This window comes from Phalangium opilio, unplaced genomic scaffold (assembly GCF_054372755.1).
Source record: "Phalangium opilio isolate 3A_F unplaced genomic scaffold, DU_Popi_V2 ptg000106l_1, whole genome shotgun sequence".
Classification (NCBI taxonomy): domain Eukaryota; kingdom Metazoa; phylum Arthropoda; class Arachnida; order Opiliones; family Phalangiidae; genus Phalangium; species Phalangium opilio.
The window spans coordinates 1,382,011-1,404,343 of record NW_028324208.1 but is presented as its reverse complement, the minus strand read 5'-3'; positions in this window follow the sequence as shown (position 1 = coordinate 1,404,343).

Sequence of the window (22,333 nt, the reverse complement as noted above, 5' to 3'; positions counted from 1 at the left end):
CTTGATTGCCAGTAGTCGGTAATCTAGCTTGATTGCCAGTAGTCGGTAATCTAGCTTGATTGCCAGTAGTCGGTAATCTAGCTTGATTGCCAGTAGTCGGTAATCTAGCTTGATTGCCAGTAGTCGGTAATCTAGCTTGATTGCCAGTAGTCGGTAATCTAGCTTGATTGCCAGTAGTCGGTAATCTAGCTTGATTGCCAGTAGTCGGTAATCTAGCTTGATTGCCAGTAGTCGGTAATCTAGCTTGATTGCCAGTAGTCGGTAATCTAGCTTGATTGCCAGTAGTCGGTAATCTAGCTTGATTGCCAGTAGTCGGTAATCTAGCTTGATTGCCAGTAGTCGGTAATCTAGCTTGATTGCCAGTAGTCGGTAATCTAGCTTGATTGCCAGTAGTCGGTAATCTAGCTTGATTGCCAGTAGTCGGTAATCTAGCTTGATTGCCAGTAGTCGGTAATCTAGCTTGATTGCCAGTAGTCGGTAATCTAGCTTGATTGCCAGTAGTCGGTAATCTAGCTTGATTGCCAGTAGTCGGTAATCTAGCTTGATTGCCAGTAGTCGGTAATCTAGCTTGATTGCCAGTAGTCGGTAATCTAGCTTGATTGCCAGTAGTCGGTAATCTAGCTTGATTGCCAGTAGTCGGTAATCTAGCTTGATTGCCAGTAGTCGGTAATCTAGCTTGATTGCCAGTAGTCGGTAATCTAGCTTGATTGCCAGTAGTCGGTAATCTAGCTTGATTGCCAGTAGTCGGTAATCTAGCTTGATTGCCAGTAGTCGGTAATCTAGCTTGATTGCCAGTAGTCGGTAATCTAGCTTGATTGCCAGTAGTCGGTAATCTAGCTTGATTGCCAGTAGTCGGTAATCTAGCTTGATTGCCAGTAGTCGGTAATCTAGCTTGATTGCCAGTAGTCGGTAATCTAGCTTGATTGCCAGTAGTCGGTAATCTAGCTTGATTGCCAGTAGTCGGTAATCTAGCTTGATTGCCAGTAGTCGGTAATCTAGCTTGATTGCCAGTAGTCGGTAATCTAGCTTGATTGCCAGTAGTCGGTAATCTAGCTTGATTGCCAGTAGTCGGTAATCTAGCTTGATTGCCAGTAGTCGGTAATCTAGCTTGATTGCCAGTAGTCGGTAATCTAGCTTGATTGCCAGTAGTCGGTAATCTAGCTTGATTGCCAGTAGTCGGTAATCTAGCTTGATTGCCAGTAGTCGGTAATCTAGCTTGATTGCCAGTAGTCGGTAATCTAGCTTGATTGCCAGTAGTCGGTAATCTAGCTTGATTGCCAGTAGTCGGTAATCTAGCTTGATTGCCAGTAGTCGGTAATCTAGCTTGATTGCCAGTAGTCGGTAATCTAGCTTGATTGCCAGTAGTCGGTAATCTAGCTTGATTGCCAGTAGTCGGTAATCTAGCTTGATTGCCAGTAGTCGGTAATCTAGCTTGATTGCCAGTAGTCGGTAATCTAGCTTGATTGCCAGTAGTCGGTAATCTAGCTTGATTGCCAGTAGTCGGTAATCTAGCTTGATTGCCAGTAGTCGGTAATCTAGCTTGATTGCCAGTAGTCGGTAATCTAGCTTGATTGCCAGTAGTCGGTAATCTAGCTTGATTGCCAGTAGTCGGTAATCTAGCTTGATTGCCAGTAGTCGGTAATCTAGCTTGATTGCCAGTAGTCGGTAATCTAGCTTGATTGCCAGTAGTCGGTAATCTAGCTTGATTGCCAGTAGTCGGTAATCTAGCTTGATTGCCAGTAGTCGGTAATCTAGCTTGATTGCCAGTAGTCGGTAATCTAGCTTGATTGCCAGTAGTCGGTAATCTAGCTTGATTGCCAGTAGTCGGTAATCTAGCTTGATTGCCAGTAGTCGGTAATCTAGCTTGATTGCCAGTAGTCGGTAATCTAGCTTGATTGCCAGTAGTCGGTAATCTAGCTTGATTGCCAGTAGTCGGTAATCTAGCTTGATTGCCAGTAGTCGGTAATCTAGCTTGATTGCCAGTAGTCGGTAATCTAGCTTGATTGCCAGTAGTCGGTAATCTAGCTTGATTGCCAGTAGTCGGTAATCTAGCTTGATTGCCAGTAGTCGGTAATCTAGCTTGATTGCCAGTAGTCGGTAATCTAGCTTGATTGCCAGTAGTCGGTAATCTAGCTTGATTGCCAGTAGTCGGTAATCTAGCTTGATTGCCAGTAGTCGGTAATCTAGCTTGATTGCCAGTAGTCGGTAATCTAGCTTGATTGCCAGTAGTCGGTAATCTAGCTTGATTGCCAGTAGTCGGTAATCTAGCTTGATTGCCAGTAGTCGGTAATCTAGCTTGATTGCCAGTAGTCGGTAATCTAGCTTGATTGCCAGTAGTCGGTAATCTAGCTTGATTGCCAGTAGTCGGTAATCTAGCTTGATTGCCAGTAGTCGGTAATCTAGCTTGATTGCCAGTAGTCGGTAATCTAGCTTGATTGCCAGTAGTCGGTAATCTAGCTTGATTGCCAGTAGTCGGTAATCTAGCTTGATTGCCAGTAGTCGGTAATCTAGCTTGATTGCCAGTAGTCGGTAATCTAGCTTGATTGCCAGTAGTCGGTAATCTAGCTTGATTGCCAGTAGTCGGTAATCTAGCTTGATTGCCAGTAGTCGGTAATCTAGCTTGATTGCCAGTAGTCGGTAATCTAGCTTGATTGCCAGTAGTCGGTAATCTAGCTTGATTGCCAGTAGTCGGTAATCTAGCTTGATTGCCAGTAGTCGGTAATCTAGCTTGATTGCCAGTAGTCGGTAATCTAGCTTGATTGCCAGTAGTCGGTAATCTAGCTTGATTGCCAGTAGTCGGTAATCTAGCTTGATTGCCAGTAGTCGGTAATCTAGCTTGATTGCCAGTAGTCGGTAATCTAGCTTGATTGCCAGTAGTCGGTAATCTAGCTTGATTGCCAGTAGTCGGTAATCTAGCTTGATTGCCAGTAGTCGGTAATCTAGCTTGATTGCCAGTAGTCGGTAATCTAGCTTGATTGCCAGTAGTCGGTAATCTAGCTTGATTGCCAGTAGTCGGTAATCTAGCTTGATTGCCAGTAGTCGGTAATCTAGCTTGATTGCCAGTAGTCGGTAATCTAGCTTGATTGCCAGTAGTCGGTAATCTAGCTTGATTGCCAGTAGTCGGTAATCTAGCTTGATTGCCAGTAGTCGGTAATCTAGCTTGATTGCCAGTAGTCGGTAATCTAGCTTGATTGCCAGTAGTCGGTAATCTAGCTTGATTGCCAGTAGTCGGTAATCTAGCTTGATTGCCAGTAGTCGGTAATCTAGCTTGATTGCCAGTAGTCGGTAATCTAGCTTGATTGCCAGTAGTCGGTAATCTAGCTTGATTGCCAGTAGTCGGTAATCTAGCTTGATTGCCAGTAGTCGGTAATCTAGCTTGATTGCCAGTAGTCGGTAATCTAGCTTGATTGCCAGTAGTCGGTAATCTAGCTTGATTGCCAGTAGTCGGTAATCTAGCTTGATTGCCAGTAGTCGGTAATCTAGCTTGATTGCCAGTAGTCGGTAATCTAGCTTGATTGCCAGTAGTCGGTAATCTAGCTTGATTGCCAGTAGTCGGTAATCTAGCTTGATTGCCAGTAGTCGGTAATCTAGCTTGATTGCCAGTAGTCGGTAATCTAGCTTGATTGCCAGTAGTCGGTAATCTAGCTTGATTGCCAGTAGTCGGTAATCTAGCTTGATTGCCAGTAGTCGGTAATCTAGCTTGATTGCCAGTAGTCGGTAATCTAGCTTGATTGCCAGTAGTCGGTAATCTAGCTTGATTGCCAGTAGTCGGTAATCTAGCTTGATTGCCAGTAGTCGGTAATCTAGCTTGATTGCCAGTAGTCGGTAATCTAGCTTGATTGCCAGTAGTCGGTAATCTAGCTTGATTGCCAGTAGTCGGTAATCTAGCTTGATTGCCAGTAGTCGGTAATCTAGCTTGATTGCCAGTAGTCGGTAATCTAGCTTGATTGCCAGTAGTCGGTAATCTAGCTTGATTGCCAGTAGTCGGTAATCTAGCTTGATTGCCAGTAGTCGGTAATCTAGCTTGATTGCCAGTAGTCGGTAATCTAGCTTGATTGCCAGTAGTCGGTAATCTAGCTTGATTGCCAGTAGTCGGTAATCTAGCTTGATTGCCAGTAGTCGGTAATCTAGCTTGATTGCCAGTAGTCGGTAATCTAGCTTGATTGCCAGTAGTCGGTAATCTAGCTTGATTGCCAGTAGTCGGTAATCTAGCTTGATTGCCAGTAGTCGGTAATCTAGCTTGATTGCCAGTAGTCGGTAATCTAGCTTGATTGCCAGTAGTCGGTAATCTAGCTTGATTGCCAGTAGTCGGTAATCTAGCTTGATTGCCAGTAGTCGGTAATCTAGCTTGATTGCCAGTAGTCGGTAATCTAGCTTGATTGCCAGTAGTCGGTAATCTAGCTTGATTGCCAGTAGTCGGTAATCTAGCTTGATTGCCAGTAGTCGGTAATCTAGCTTGATTGCCAGTAGTCGGTAATCTAGCTTGATTGCCAGTAGTCGGTAATCTAGCTTGATTGCCAGTAGTCGGTAATCTAGCTTGATTGCCAGTAGTCGGTAATCTAGCTTGATTGCCAGTAGTCGGTAATCTAGCTTGATTGCCAGTAGTCGGTAATCTAGCTTGATTGCCAGTAGTCGGTAATCTAGCTTGATTGCCAGTAGTCGGTAATCTAGCTTGATTGCCAGTAGTCGGTAATCTAGCTTGATTGCCAGTAGTCGGTAATCTAGCTTGATTGCCAGTAGTCGGTAATCTAGCTTGATTGCCAGTAGTCGGTAATCTAGCTTGATTGCCAGTAGTCGGTAATCTAGCTTGATTGCCAGTAGTCGGTAATCTAGCTTGATTGCCAGTAGTCGGTAATCTAGCTTGATTGCCAGTAGTCGGTAATCTAGCTTGATTGCCAGTAGTCGGTAATCTAGCTTGATTGCCAGTAGTCGGTAATCTAGCTTGATTGCCAGTAGTCGGTAATCTAGCTTGATTGCCAGTAGTCGGTAATCTAGCTTGATTGCCAGTAGTCGGTAATCTAGCTTGATTGCCAGTAGTCGGTAATCTAGCTTGATTGCCAGTAGTCGGTAATCTAGCTTGATTGCCAGTAGTCGGTAATCTAGCTTGATTGCCAGTAGTCGGTAATCTAGCTTGATTGCCAGTAGTCGGTAATCTAGCTTGATTGCCAGTAGTCGGTAATCTAGCTTGATTGCCAGTAGTCGGTAATCTAGCTTGATTGCCAGTAGTCGGTAATCTAGCTTGATTGCCAGTAGTCGGTAATCTAGCTTGATTGCCAGTAGTCGGTAATCTAGCTTGATTGCCAGTAGTCGGTAATCTAGCTTGATTGCCAGTAGTCGGTAATCTAGCTTGATTGCCAGTAGTCGGTAATCTAGCTTGATTGCCAGTAGTCGGTAATCTAGCTTGATTGCCAGTAGTCGGTAATCTAGCTTGATTGCCAGTAGTCGGTAATCTAGCTTGATTGCCAGTAGTCGGTAATCTAGCTTGATTGCCAGTAGTCGGTAATCTAGCTTGATTGCCAGTAGTCGGTAATCTAGCTTGATTGCCAGTAGTCGGTAATCTAGCTTGATTGCCAGTAGTCGGTAATCTAGCTTGATTGCCAGTAGTCGGTAATCTAGCTTGATTGCCAGTAGTCGGTAATCTAGCTTGATTGCCAGTAGTCGGTAATCTAGCTTGATTGCCAGTAGTCGGTAATCTAGCTTGATTGCCAGTAGTCGGTAATCTAGCTTGATTGCCAGTAGTCGGTAATCTAGCTTGATTGCCAGTAGTCGGTAATCTAGCTTGATTGCCAGTAGTCGGTAATCTAGCTTGATTGCCAGTAGTCGGTAATCTAGCTTGATTGCCAGTAGTCGGTAATCTAGCTTGATTGCCAGTAGTCGGTAATCTAGCTTGATTGCCAGTAGTCGGTAATCTAGCTTGATTGCCAGTAGTCGGTAATCTAGCTTGATTGCCAGTAGTCGGTAATCTAGCTTGATTGCCAGTAGTCGGTAATCTAGCTTGATTGCCAGTAGTCGGTAATCTAGCTTGATTGCCAGTAGTCGGTAATCTAGCTTGATTGCCAGTAGTCGGTAATCTAGCTTGATTGCCAGTAGTCGGTAATCTAGCTTGATTGCCAGTAGTCGGTAATCTAGCTTGATTGCCAGTAGTCGGTAATCTAGCTTGATTGCCAGTAGTCGGTAATCTAGCTTGATTGCCAGTAGTCGGTAATCTAGCTTGATTGCCAGTAGTCGGTAATCTAGCTTGATTGCCAGTAGTCGGTAATCTAGCTTGATTGCCAGTAGTCGGTAATCTAGCTTGATTGCCAGTAGTCGGTAATCTAGCTTGATTGCCAGTAGTCGGTAATCTAGCTTGATTGCCAGTAGTCGGTAATCTAGCTTGATTGCCAGTAGTCGGTAATCTAGCTTGATTGCCAGTAGTCGGTAATCTAGCTTGATTGCCAGTAGTCGGTAATCTAGCTTGATTGCCAGTAGTCGGTAATCTAGCTTGATTGCCAGTAGTCGGTAATCTAGCTTGATTGCCAGTAGTCGGTAATCTAGCTTGATTGCCAGTAGTCGGTAATCTAGCTTGATTGCCAGTAGTCGGTAATCTAGCTTGATTGCCAGTAGTCGGTAATCTAGCTTGATTGCCAGTAGTCGGTAATCTAGCTTGATTGCCAGTAGTCGGTAATCTAGCTTGATTGCCAGTAGTCGGTAATCTAGCTTGATTGCCAGTAGTCGGTAATCTAGCTTGATTGCCAGTAGTCGGTAATCTAGCTTGATTGCCAGTAGTCGGTAATCTAGCTTGATTGCCAGTAGTCGGTAATCTAGCTTGATTGCCAGTAGTCGGTAATCTAGCTTGATTGCCAGTAGTCGGTAATCTAGCTTGATTGCCAGTAGTCGGTAATCTAGCTTGATTGCCAGTAGTCGGTAATCTAGCTTGATTGCCAGTAGTCGGTAATCTAGCTTGATTGCCAGTAGTCGGTAATCTAGCTTGATTGCCAGTAGTCGGTAATCTAGCTTGATTGCCAGTAGTCGGTAATCTAGCTTGATTGCCAGTAGTCGGTAATCTAGCTTGATTGCCAGTAGTCGGTAATCTAGCTTGATTGCCAGTAGTCGGTAATCTAGCTTGATTGCCAGTAGTCGGTAATCTAGCTTGATTGCCAGTAGTCGGTAATCTAGCTTGATTGCCAGTAGTCGGTAATCTAGCTTGATTGCCAGTAGTCGGTAATCTAGCTTGATTGCCAGTAGTCGGTAATCTAGCTTGATTGCCAGTAGTCGGTAATCTAGCTTGATTGCCAGTAGTCGGTAATCTAGCTTGATTGCCAGTAGTCGGTAATCTAGCTTGATTGCCAGTAGTCGGTAATCTAGCTTGATTGCCAGTAGTCGGTAATCTAGCTTGATTGCCAGTAGTCGGTAATCTAGCTTGATTGCCAGTAGTCGGTAATCTAGCTTGATTGCCAGTAGTCGGTAATCTAGCTTGATTGCCAGTAGTCGGTAATCTAGCTTGATTGCCAGTAGTCGGTAATCTAGCTTGATTGCCAGTAGTCGGTAATCTAGCTTGATTGCCAGTAGTCGGTAATCTAGCTTGATTGCCAGTAGTCGGTAATCTAGCTTGATTGCCAGTAGTCGGTAATCTAGCTTGATTGCCAGTAGTCGGTAATCTAGCTTGATTGCCAGTAGTCGGTAATCTAGCTTGATTGCCAGTAGTCGGTAATCTAGCTTGATTGCCAGTAGTCGGTAATCTAGCTTGATTGCCAGTAGTCGGTAATCTAGCTTGATTGCCAGTAGTCGGTAATCTAGCTTGATTGCCAGTAGTCGGTAATCTAGCTTGATTGCCAGTAGTCGGTAATCTAGCTTGATTGCCAGTAGTCGGTAATCTAGCTTGATTGCCAGTAGTCGGTAATCTAGCTTGATTGCCAGTAGTCGGTAATCTAGCTTGATTGCCAGTAGTCGGTAATCTAGCTTGATTGCCAGTAGTCGGTAATCTAGCTTGATTGCCAGTAGTCGGTAATCTAGCTTGATTGCCAGTAGTCGGTAATCTAGCTTGATTGCCAGTAGTCGGTAATCTAGCTTGATTGCCAGTAGTCGGTAATCTAGCTTGATTGCCAGTAGTCGGTAATCTAGCTTGATTGCCAGTAGTCGGTAATCTAGCTTGATTGCCAGTAGTCGGTAATCTAGCTTGATTGCCAGTAGTCGGTAATCTAGCTTGATTGCCAGTAGTCGGTAATCTAGCTTGATTGCCAGTAGTCGGTAATCTAGCTTGATTGCCAGTAGTCGGTAATCTAGCTTGATTGCCAGTAGTCGGTAATCTAGCTTGATTGCCAGTAGTCGGTAATCTAGCTTGATTGCCAGTAGTCGGTAATCTAGCTTGATTGCCAGTAGTCGGTAATCTAGCTTGATTGCCAGTAGTCGGTAATCTAGCTTGATTGCCAGTAGTCGGTAATCTAGCTTGATTGCCAGTAGTCGGTAATCTAGCTTGATTGCCAGTAGTCGGTAATCTAGCTTGATTGCCAGTAGTCGGTAATCTAGCTTGATTGCCAGTAGTCGGTAATCTAGCTTGATTGCCAGTAGTCGGTAATCTAGCTTGATTGCCAGTAGTCGGTAATCTAGCTTGATTGCCAGTAGTCGGTAATCTAGCTTGATTGCCAGTAGTCGGTAATCTAGCTTGATTGCCAGTAGTCGGTAATCTAGCTTGATTGCCAGTAGTCGGTAATCTAGCTTGATTGCCAGTAGTCGGTAATCTAGCTTAATTACCAGCAGTCGGTTATTTGAGCAAACCACCCTTAGCAACTTTATTTTTTTTTTAAGAAAAACTATTACAAGGATCTCTTTGGAATATTAAACACATATTAACGTCCCGTTCAGTGGTATTTTTTCAAAACAGTAAACGAAATACGAAAAAATTTACAACCAATTAAAAACCACCCTTGCACATTATAGTTAGTATCAAGTCTTAATTTTTTATTCTCTGACAAGAACGTTCCAATATCCCCAAAACCTTTGTATGTCACCGTACCGAGTTATAGGAAATCAATCCGCGCCAGTCCCCCAGAATTCCTTGGACGCGGGCTCATTTCTAAATTAAGATAAACCAGGGATAAGTGAGGTGAAATGGCTTGGAAATGATGATGGGCGACCCGCGGCGCCATAGTTTTCCCAATGTAATTGCGCACACCCCTACCTTCGGTAGGTGATTGTTAAGTGCTAAGTAGCACCATAGTATTTGTTTGAGAATTATCTTCTATTTTTAAGATAGAGGGAGCGTTCTGTACGAATTCGTACTGTACGACGACCATACAAAACCGCTGTGGATGCTGGGAGGACTACGGAGCCGTAGGTGGGGGTACAGAGGCAACGCAATAGTTATTGGGGTTTCCACTCCATTCCTCTCTCTCTTTCAAGGACAAACACTCCGTCCAACTGTTCTATTTCCACGGCAGGTCTCAGTCTGTGTAGTTAGAACCATTTAGTTCAACTTTAAAAGACGGGTTACTTTTTAAAAGCGAGAGAATAAAGGTTTCCGAAAAAAGCGTTAGAGCAACACGGCAACTAAACTTAATCTATCGTTTCTTGGCCTAATCGAATCAAGGCATACGCGATACTCACACTGTAAACCACTACTCTCATGGACTCGTTCATGGTTAACTCCGAGGTTCCTCGACTGAAACGGACGTAGCGAATGAGAAGTTACGGTTGAACTTTGCGCTATTTAGAAAGGAAAATACGCAAAGGCTCACTGAACTTTAGTTCACGAAAAATCTAGATTTCTGCAAAACGAGACGTGTTGTTACTCTGATGTTTATGTAATCTACGTTTTCGACAGACGTTTAAAAAGTCATTGCCTTCTACCACGATTTTTAAATTTATGAAGCAATATTTGGTATTGCAAATAGAGTTTTGGTTCGATTCAGAATTGACTGGGATGCATCGTCACGAGTGAAGGTTGTGAAAAACTAGCAGAATGTAGTCCTATGTACTCATTTGGTTACATTCTGCTAGCTTATGCTAGGAAATGTAATTTTTGCAGTTCAGTTCAATGGCAGTAAATTGCTGTTCATTGGGACACATTTGTTTTATTTCAGTGTCCAATGGGACTCGAGTCGAAAAACTACCTCGTGTACTAGGGCTTAAGCTGCCGACAGAGCAGTGGCGTCTGGTGTTGCGAGGCGTCCCACCCATTTACTATAATAATATGTCATAACAATAATATACCGGTTTCCACCTTCTGATACCCGAACGGGTCAAAATAATCAATTTCAATTCGTTGAAACAGTGCGTACAGCGGCGGAATTCGAAGAGCCCACTCGGATGTTTTAGAAGCCTTTTTCCGCTTTGACAGTCGGCGCTGAAAAATCCACAATTTGATATACTTAGGAAAACTTATTTTGCCCAAAGATTTTTTCATCCCATTCTCTCAAGTTAATTTTAAATCCAAATGACCCGCCAGAACATCATGGCATGAAAACAGTAGACTATAATTTGGGCTGAAGTAGCGATATGGCTTTTCTAGTCTTGTACGCGTTGACTCTAAACGAGTTGCTCGAAAATCTCGATAAACTAGGCCTAATTGTTCTTTCGCTATTTCGGTCTTTTTCATCAAAATAATTCAAAAACTAGTTACTTTAGACAACTTATAATATTCACTTCCCTTAGTACGAATATACTATGGACGTCTTCAATGTTTAATCGAGAGAAAATATATATCTCCTATACTGCAAGGATTTGAGCGAAACTCTCTCATGCGGAGGCTGAACTAAAGTCGTATCTACGAAAACGTTCCACAGCGTGTCACTTAGCCTCTTTAGCGCCTGCCACTGTTTTTGAGTAATCAAGTTGTCATTTGACCGTCCTCTCCACATAACGAGTTTTCCATCTCAAAAATGGGTTTTCAACTTTATATATATATGTAAGAATAATTACTTTTCTAGGATATAGTCGTTTAATAGTTCAAAGTTTTGCTAATGAAGGTTTAAATGAAGCAGCATATTGCAAGGACAGGGTTCATTAAGGCATAGCGCTGCTCCAGTGGATCCCCTACAAGTTGACTTTTCATTTTGTGTAGCAAGTCAAAACTAAAGTTCAAAGCGAAAGTCGGTTTGTAGTGGATCTACTGGATCCGCGCTTTGCTTTAAAGTTAGGATTGGTGAATATTATAATGAACAAATTTCTCAACTGTACAATATATTGACGATAATGTAACTAAGGTACTTGATTGTATATTTGACGATTTACGTTTCAAAATTTCTTGACATTAATATAACCTTTATGTCAAAACATGCTAAGAACCCTGAACACAATGAAACGAATATGAGTGTTATCGTCCGTTGAGATTTTTGGCACGCTCTTTAGAGTGGTTATAACTTCAACGTTTGTCCCAACTGCTTGATTACTTTGAAAACCATGGCAACGCTTCAAACACATCACACTAGCTGTTATCGAGCAAACAAGTTTACAGTCATTTAAACGTCCTGTCTCCATGGCAACGCCGTCAATCATGTTCTTCTTGAGTGTGGCTTCTATTATCGAGATTTAGTACAGTCATTTTAGCCCAAAAATAGAGGGGACCCGGAACAAATTGAAACAAAGCTAAAAATTTCAGATCTTATAGATTTTTAAGCGCTCTTTAACGTGGTGTGGTCTCCCACACTCTCCCATTGGAGGAATTTTCGCCATATTGGAAAATGGTGGACAAAATCGAGAAAACGTTCAATAACCCTGGTTCTACTTAACCGATTACCACGTAATTAGGCTTCAATTGTAGATGACCTTCAAACACATAATTCACCTCAAGTTATTTTGTCCTACAACTAACCAGAAGTCCACAATCTGACTCTGAAGATTAGCATCGTGTAAAAAATGCGAATTTAAAGCATTTTATGGTTTCTATATTCAGAATACATTTCTAAAATCGAGAAAACGTTTAATAACTCTGGTTATCCTAACCCGATCAACAAGTTATTATGCTTCAATTGTAGATTACTTTCAAACACTTAATTCATCCTTAAGATATGTGGTCCTTCAACTAACCGGAAGTGCACAATCCAGCCCGGAAGGTAAGGCAAATCTAATTTTTGAGTATTTCGAAACGGTTTCAAGCGAAATAAATGCAAAGAGAGTTTTAAACCTAAAATATATTATTCCCATTATATTTTTACCTCTTTAAGTGACAATGACGTCACGGAGAGGTACACTCTAAGAAAGGGAAGTGTTAAAAACGTGTTAAAAGGGTGTAATTTAAGAAAACACTTTTTTTACACCGTAAAAACACCCAAAAGAGAGTTTTATTTTTGTGGCTTATTTAAAGTGTAAATTAAAACTTTTAAAACACCGTTTTGAAATTAAAAATGGAAAATTATAGTACTGCGGGTTTCTTAAATAAGGTCTTTCATTTTCATTAATGTTTTAATATTAAAGTCAATCCAAACAGTAAAAAATTATTTAAAAACTTAATTTTTAAACATTTTTTTAAAGATGATATTCATGAAGGAATATAAATTTATCCTTTAAATAAAATTAACAAAAAATTCGTAATCAGGCTAAACGTGTTAGGTGACACTCTTAAAAGCGTTACGCGACACTCTTAAAAGTGTTTTGCGACACTCTTGCAGCGGCGTCGCTAGGCCTATTATGGGGGCTATAGCGCTCCCAAATTTCAAAGTTAGCCCCCTCAAAATAATCCGTAAACTTTACCAAAAACTTGCTCGTAGCCCCCTAAAATTCTGTAACAATATAGTGTATAACAAGTTGGGAAAACCAAAATATTACCTCTCCGAGTCAAGACGACTACTTACAAACTTATTTACCCAGATATGGAAATGTTTATGAAATATTAAAGCAGTATACAAAGCATAGCAAATATACTGTAAATCAGACGACATTTTACATCTTATAATGATATACTTGTACACATTAAAATCATCCGATGGGGGAAAAACGGAAAATGAAGAGATAAAACTTTAGAGGGATATTACCTTTACGTGTTTGTAAAGGCCCAATTTTCTACTCCTCAACTGTATGCCCTCTATGTTCAAAGCCATATTCACAACAGGGTTGCCATGTAAACACTATCCTCTCGTTTCATCTCAACGATTTTCTTAGTTTGTCAACATGACTGTTAACGTTACATAACACCAAAGCTTATTTGTGGCTACACACACTGAAAGTAAATGCGTACCATAAAAAGCATGAAAACACGAAGCTATTATCCGATTACGATCAGACCTTTCACTGGTCTGGGACTCTGGGCTGCGTTCAGCAGAGCTCACCAAAAAAGACGGCGGATTTTGGAAATGTTTACCGGTGAGGTCTGTCGTCATAGCTTTTCTCCGGTCATCGGCGTTTTATAAATGACGCTAGCGCAATAAAGCGTGCAAGGTACCAAGGCTTAACAAAAATAGTATGATAACATATTTATAGAGATAGATAACAACTTTTATAATTAAAATTAGAAACTAACATATCTCTTAAAATTCTCGCGTGATCAACTGGTTTCACGCCAATTAAATAGTTATAGTCCCATAGAGCTATTTGTATTAATTCTTCCATGGTTTTTTCGCCAAGCTGAGAACTATGCGTTTTACGTCACGTTATCCAAAGAGCCGACTATTTCCTTTGAAGACCGCGCTACCTCAGCGCTAAGCACCGTGACGTCAAAATTCAAAAACAAAATCCCGTTATGTAGGACACTGCTCACAGCGCTGGGCTCTGCTGAACGCGGCCCAGATTTCCACCGTGATTATATAATCTAAGCCTAATTATTTAAAAGTGTATTTAACTTTCGGCTCACTCTGAACCGTTAATTTCTCTGCATTACAGAAACGAAAACCAAACCCAAGCGTTTACTTTTGGGTTCACTAGGCCTATTGACAAATAAAAGTTCATTTGACCAACATAGTAGCGTTGTGCTTGTATTCACTTTAGAAAGGATCATGCTATAAACAGATGTAGTATAGCTTAAGTAATATATAAACATCCATTTTAAATAATAATATTAAAAAAATCTTTGGAATATCAAAATGAAATAGAGCTTTAAAGCTACAAAAGTACTAATTACATCATAATTACGAAAAATATTTCCCTTTATCCTTAATATAAAGTGAATATTATGGTTCTGTAGGATTCCTTTACACATCAAAACAAAACGAACTTCTAACGCAGCGCACTACTGTAACAACGGACGGACACACACAGACAAAAACAAAGACTGCTTTTTAACTCTTTCCGTATTAATTTTGAATTGAGAAACAAGAGTATCTTAAATATTAAAATAAATATAATTAATATTTAATATTTTCTTCGTTAGTTATTCGCCTTATTGAACGTTACATCGTTTTAAAACAGAACAATTAAACATTCTTAAGAGACTTGACTAATATTGGCGTTTGAAATGAAGCATACGCCGGTTGCTTCGCCTTACTCAAATAGGTAGTATATAAGGGTGTCGAACTACACCTAAAAGCAAGAACAACCGCAATTGCGAAAACCTATCGTGGACAACCCACCCTAGGGAGGCTAGACGTTTCTCGTAACCCTAGCTGATCGCCGCGAATGGCTTAAACCCAACGATGACGATGGAGTAGAAGCCAGGTGTGCAGACTGGTGTCCATGTGGGATGGACAAAAACGAAGACCAGAAGATGGTGGTGTAGAAGCCAGGTGTACAGACTGGTATCCATGTGGGATGGACAAAAACAAAGACCAGAAGATGGTGGTGTTAGAAGCCAGTGTGTACAGACTGGTTTCCATGTGGGATGGACAATGACCTGAACATGGTGGTGTTAGAAGCCAGTGTGTACAGACTGGTGTCCATGTGGGATGGACAATGACCTGAAGATGGTGGTGTTAGAAGCCAGTAAGTACAGACTGGTGTCCATGAGGGATGGACAAAAACAAAGACCAGAAGATGGTGGTGTTAGAAGCCAGTAAGTACAGACTGGTGTCCATGTGGAATGGGCGAAAGACTAGAAGATGGTGGTGTTTAGAAGCCAGTAAGTTCAGACTGGTGTCCATGTGGGGTGGACAACTGAACAGAGTTGTTGGACAGGCAGTGGAGTAATAGCTTGTAAGAGGAATACAATTTCCGGGACTGTAAATGCGGTCTGGAAATTGAATACACGTTTGCTCCGATTTGCAAACTGCGAACGCGGTCACGTGGGTGTAACAACGGACGGACAGACACACAGACACGTCGAAATTAGAACCTCTCCGTAACATACGTCACTCGGAGAGGTAACAAGTTGGGAAAGCCAAAATATAACCTCTCCGAGTCGAGTGTTATACTACCCCGTCTACGCTGGACTACCACCCCTTCCGTCACCTCCAAAGGAAGCTTCATATCTCCGTGATTTATCACGTCATAAAACCCGACTAATAGTATCCTTGCCGACGACCCAAATTTTCATTGAAACCCGTGATTAAAAAACCTTTGTTTTTATTTGAAATTTATTTTTCATTTTGTTTAAAACCATATTTTTGAAATTATGGTTTACGTAAAACATTTTAAAATAACATTGGACTAAGACGGCAATTAACAATCCCTTAACATTTTCATATTACAAAACCATCAAATGTTAATAAACATATAATATTTTGCTTGGAAATTAGATATAAAGCATTACATAATTTGAACCATAAAAACCCAAATCACATGTGGGAAAAACAGGTTCTGGGAAAACCCATACGGGAAAAAAACATTAACACAATTAATCAATATTACATCTATGCCACCCGTTCAAACGATAAATGTTTCCCAGATAGTGTCCATACGAGAAGTTCATGGAAATGGAAATTAGATTTCAATTTAAATCGCCATTAGTGGCTTAACTTGTTCAATGAAAAGCAAAACCAGTTATACCTATGTTAGTAGTTCCAAATTTATGAGCCTTCTCTAAGGTGGTTACACTTTTACCAACCTTCTTTTGGTCATGCCAAATTTAACGAGCTCATCTACACTGATGACCATCCTAAGACTCTCTAGGGCTGTCTTTTACGTCGTAGCAGTCACATATTCAAGATCACACACTTTAAATGTCTGGAACAAAATCTATTAAATAGTTTCCCGAGTAAAGGTTGGACATGGTGATAGAAAAGTGAACTGAATTGGTACTTTTGATATAACACAATTGAATATCTTATAGAAATGAAACGCTTACCGTATTTCCACCATACTGAACAGTTCTGAATCAACTATCTGTCAAGAAGAGCCACAATCTCTTGTAGTTCATTGGAAAGTCATGTTGTAATTTACCTACAGGCTAAAACACTATTGCTCTTAGTGTTTTTGCAAGCCATGTATATAGTTGGATACAGGCACACCCAAGTTTAATGTGTTTTTGTAAGCCATGTATATAGTTGGATACAGGCACACCCAAGTTTAAGGTGTTTTTGCAAGCCATGTATATAGTTGGATACAGGCACACCCAAGTTAAAGGTGTTTTTGCAAGCCATGTATATAGTTGGATACAGGCACACCCAAGTTAAAGATATTTTTTTACAAGCCATGTATATAGTTGGATACAGGCACACCAAAGTTTATGATGTTTTTTTCTTTTTGCAAGCCATGTATATAGTTGGATACAGGCACACCAAAGTTTATGATGTTTTTTTTCTTTTTGCAAGCCATGTATATAGTTGGATACAGGCACACCAAAGTTTATGATGTTTTTTTTCTTTTTGCAAGCCATGTATATAGTTGGATACAGGCACACCCAAGTTAAAGGGGTTATTCCAAACAATTTAGCAAGTTGGCTAAAGGACAACACAAGTTAATGTCTTTTTGTTGTTTTTGCAAGCGCATATAGTTGCGTACAGGTTAAATACTAAAGTTGTCTGGGTTTTTGCCAGAAAAGTACACAAATCCACCCACTCCACCCACTTGTATACATTAAATTATTCTATTGTTTAATTGCTTGACAAATATTTTTAAAAACAAGTTTGCTTGTTAAAGCTAGGCTTTTCTTACAAAACAGATTGCTTTGTGATAAGAATAATATGATTCCCTATAAGTTGCTTCATATCGCTCTCGAAATGCTGTGTTTCCAAAGGCCAAATCTAATTGGCAATGATGATCTGTTGAATATTTTTCCTCCAGACCAGGTAGCAAACACATATCAAATGATTCAAAAAACCTTGTCAGTGCCGTCTTGCACTTTAAAAAATTTATATTAAAATCTCCGACCGCGACTGTGGAAATTTTACTGTCATATCTTTCATCAAACAAGGGGTTGAAATCTTCAAAAACAGAACGGAGGCTTGCTCCGGGAGATTTGTATAACAGTACCAGTGATACAAGTTCATTTTATATGTAAGCATTGAGCCAGCAACGTTCTATGTGGGAATTTCTAAAAGGAATATCGCTGCGTAAAACTCTGCATTGTATAAATTGAACCGAATTTTCAGACGAATCTTTTAAATATATAGATGATCCAAATGCCACTCTATGAGCAGTTCTGGGTAGAAAAATACCACCTATTTCCGTAAAGGACGGTACAGAAAAATTATCAGTTTCTTTTTCCATGTTTCAACAAAGCATAATAACTGGCTATTTAAAATTACTTTACCCGCAAGAACGTCTTGTAAGTGTGCGTTCAAGGACTGCACATTGTGTACATAAATGCATAAAGCGTTTTGTAAGAACGGGAAACTAATAGATTTACATTGACGCAACCTTTGGAGTTCTAAGTCAACAATATTATTCTTGGGCGCATTTGGAACTTGAAATTTATCATCAATATATAAACCGGAAGCGGTCTTTGCTCTACTACATGCCACATATAAATGCGCTCTTTCTAATTTCCTTGTAGCCTTACAATGCACGACTATCGATGAGTACGTATCACCCTGGCTTTTATGTATCGTAATCGCCTCAGAAATAACCAAAGGAAATTGTTTCCTCGAAACTGAAACATTGTTCTGTCTCCATTTTCTATTAAATGCTTTAATGACCTTTTCAACAGGCGTCCAAGAAACATTAAAACTATGATTCACATATAAACCATGACATTTTTGCCTCAACATTTTCCCAACTTTGGGATCGTCAAACTCAATCCAAACCCTGAACGGGATTTTCTCCCCGAGCCTATTTGTGCCGTACTCTATCTTTCTTAACCAACCGGTCACGCCATTAGTTAGTCCATCAAAGGTGTCAACATTGTTGGCCATCATATATCTCGCGCCACACGCAAGAGTCAATTGTTTGGGCAGACCATACGTATCAGACGTTGCTAACTTTTCAACTTGGGAAAGTATGTTATTTTTAACTTCACTACTAAGATCACCATTGACAGCATCTACTGAAACCGAAACAGCCTTTTCCGTATTCATGTTTAAAAGCTTATTTTGATTGAATTGGTTTACTTCCGCGTTAGTGGCGAAAAGATGTATCGCTTCTTTTGGGGGTACATGCTCAGGCGTTACCTCCAGACTACTAAAGAAATCAATATCATTTTGAGTCATACTTCCCACAGCCATTCTATTTAAAGCTTCAGCAAATATTTTATCATCTCTCTGTCTCATAATTTCCTCAAGTTCGGCAAATTAAAATTGCTCCCAAATTGGGTTACCAATTAACGACGCGTGAGGATTATCTTTCCCACTTTGACCTTGAAATGCGAAATAATCGCAAACTGGTCTCATTTGGTTAAAGTCTCCAACTAGAACGACAGACACACCACCAAAATAATCAGGACAACCCATAATCTCTTGTAACATAGCGTTTACCCGATTAAACACTTTCGCTCCAACCATTGAAATTTCGTCAATTATTACTAGTTTTACTTGACCATAGAGTAACCTGAAGTGTTTCACTTTCCAATCTCGATATATTTCCACCAAATTGGCTAACGGGTAAACTAAAAGTACTGTGCAAAGTTGCCCCACCTATGTTAAGGGCAGCCTTGCCAGTAGGTGCGCAACGGATTACTTTCGCTTCCGATGGATTACTCCCAGGTTGTTTGTTGTAAAACCTTGACACAGATTCAAATATAGCACTAATAAAAAGGCTTTTTCCAACACCAGCGCCCCCTGTAACAAAGAGGCGCAACGGGGTTTCTTTTCTTTTTACATGATACAGAACATGGTAATATATCTCTCTTTGTTTTGAATTCAGTTTTCTAAGAAGTGCATTGTACTCTGAATCATTAACTAACGTTATTGAAGCGGCAACAGTATTTCCAGCATTACCATCCTCAATATCTCTATTGATATTTCCTACAGAATCTTGAACCGTATTATTTTAAAAATCCGAATCATCCATAGCTAGAGACCTATCAATTTCATTTCTATGTTCTAATTCAGGCTGCATATTAGTAATATCCACTTCAATTTCCCCATTTTCAAAATCTGCAACGGCCTGATCAACAGCCTCTTCGTCAATTTCGTTATGAAATTCTTTCCTAACTTGATCAATAGTTTCGAGACAAAGCTCATATTCCGATTTAATATTCTTCGTCAAAATATCATTAATTTCATGGCGCCAGGGCTTAAACAGCATTATTTGTTCACGACAAAAGTTGTCGGGATCTTTTTCCAAATTGAATCTCCTGTACCGTATAATTTTAGAATGGCCACGTTTCCTGATAAACCCCGAACCATCTTTAAGTTTCAGCCACTTACCACAAGATTCAACTTCATTACTCTCTCCCTCATCAACGTGATTGAGGGCGGCTTTAGACACTCTACGGGAGTTGGAAAATTCGTACCAGGCACCAAATTGAGCTAAGGTCTGGTTCCTCTGGCCTTTGAACATAATGTTCTAGGATCCCAGAGGCAAAAATATCCGTACTGTTTTCTGGTAATTCCTCAAGTTCAACTCTACTCTTAATAATGTGGACACGATTTTCAGGGGCATTAGTGTTTATAAAAATGCAGGCGGGACTGCACCTGGAGACTGGAATTTGTAAACCACTGTAAGCCGCTTCCTGCGCTCTTACCTCGTGGGCATTCAAGAACTGATTAGCTATTAGTTTTAACTTCTGTTTTACTGTGCATTTATCATTATTCGCTTGTTTAGAAGATTCACGCAGAAGCAATGACATTCCACGTTGAGACTTCCCTATATATGACACAATATACATAACTAGCGCGTAAGCATCAAGAACGAATTCAATGTCCATATTCGCTTGCCAAAGACGCAAAGCGCAGGAATTGTAAGGATTAACTCTAGTATCTTTGGGGTGTCTTTTCAATAAAACTGTTTTCCTTTTCAGATCATAAGTAACAGCATTAATATATTGCTCTTCCGTCACACGCAACTTTTCCAACAAATCCTCAAAACTATCTACCCAAAAAAAAAATTTCATTTGATTGCAAAATCTCATTCAATTTCTTAGACATTTTCTTACATTCGTGTTCTTCCTCAACACTACCAAGCTTTCTTAAATTGGGATCATAAATTATTGTTCTGGGCATGGGTGGAAAAAGAATTCCAAAACGACAAACAGAAATATTATTAACCTTCTTTCTACACGTCATTGTGTGTATGTGACCTTGTAAACGTGTTAATAAATCTAAATGTTCGTAATTGTGCTCACTAGCACAAGAAATAACTTTATCAACAAACTCCTCAACTTCATTGACATTCGAAAAATCATCCTTAAGTTTTGGAGCATCTTTTATCCAAATTAAGCCATGTTGGTGGGGCGAGCCCCTTTGCTGTATTTCAACTCTAAAATAATATTCTTCTATAACACCGAGAGTACCTAATTTCGGCAGAGCCTGTTCCCAGCAGATGAGAAGCTAGGTAAAAAAGCAAAGGCTTATGCATAAAACTGGCTCTAAGAGGTAGATAAATTGATAATTCAATAACAAAATTCAAACCTTACGTGACAAACGAAAACGTTTCTAGTTTATATAGTGTGACAAAGAACCTTACCGATGAAATTAAAAGTTAGCAAGCCTAGAACTAATCATTTTCGACCACAAAAATCTCGTTTAAACATTCTAACGACCCAGCCGCGTCAGAGATACTGGAAAGGCTAACTTGCTTTCGCACTAGCAGCGCCCTCTTCGATGATGACGTGCATGGTTTCATTTCACTCTTTTAAAACGTGACCATACCGACTAGCGGGAAGGAGTTGGTAATCAATTGGCTAAAATGGATTACATGTTTTGGACGGTAGGCAAGCCTACTTCAAACCACCACAGTTGCAACTGTCGGATAAATGTCGGTTACTAAACGTCCTAAGAATAACTTTGCTTTTAATTTTACTCTTCTTATACGTCACAATAACGACTAGCGCGAGGGAGTTGGTAATCAATTGGCAAAAAATGTGTTGGAATTTTCTAGACGGTAGGCAAGCCTACTTTAAACCAACTCAGTTCCAACTGTCGGATAAATGTCGGTTACTAAACGGCCTAAGCATAACTTTGCTTTTAATTTTACTCTTCTGAAACGTCACAGTACCGACTAGCGCGAGAGAGTCGGTAATCAATTGGCAAAAAATAAGTTGGAATTTTCTAGACGGTAGGCAAGCCTACTTTAAACCATCTCTGTTCCAACTGTCAGATAGATGTCGGCTTCATGAGTCGGAAAAGTATCGGAATGAGCATGGTACAGCTGACTGGACCGTAAACCGACTATTCGACCTTTAACCGACTGTTATGCGGAAGGCTTGTGCTACTGGGGATATAGAAGCGTTCTTCTTGAAATCACTTTAGAAAGGATTATGCTATAAAAAGAGATGATTTCAGAGTGTCTATTTTGCCCCGAAAATCGAGGGCAAATAGTGTCGCGCTATATAGCCCCGATTTTTGGGGAAAAATAGCTCAGAACAGCTTGGGACACTATTTAGCCCTATTTTCGGGGCTAAATAGCCTTGATGCGGCTGCCTGCTATTTAGCCCTGAAAACAACGAAGCCCCGATTTTCGGGGGCAAATAGCCTTGGCCGCGCGGCGATTGCTATTTGCCCCCGAGAATCGGGGCTTTCAATTTTCGGGGGCAAATAGAACATTCTGCGCGGCTGTTGCTATTTTCCCCCGAATGATAGCCCACCATATCACGAACTTTTATCGCGATGATTAAAGGGAGAATGAAATAGCTAGATAACCATTTAATAATACATTTCGACTTATAATAGAACATCAAAATCTTTAAGAAACGTTTTGCATTAATCTGTGTAAGGAAAAAATTCCTGACTAATAATGAACTCTCGGCCCAATTTTCTTTGCATAGGAAGCTGAAACGTTGCAAGAACATTTTAAAGGGATCATAATTGCGTTACATAGGGGCTTATCAAGAACAATATTTCAAAGTGTATTTGATAGAAGATAAACTTGATATAGGCCCCGCCCCTACATAAAGGATTGTACAGCCCTTTAAGCAATGCAGGGTCATCATAAAAATGGCACCCAGAAATGTAAT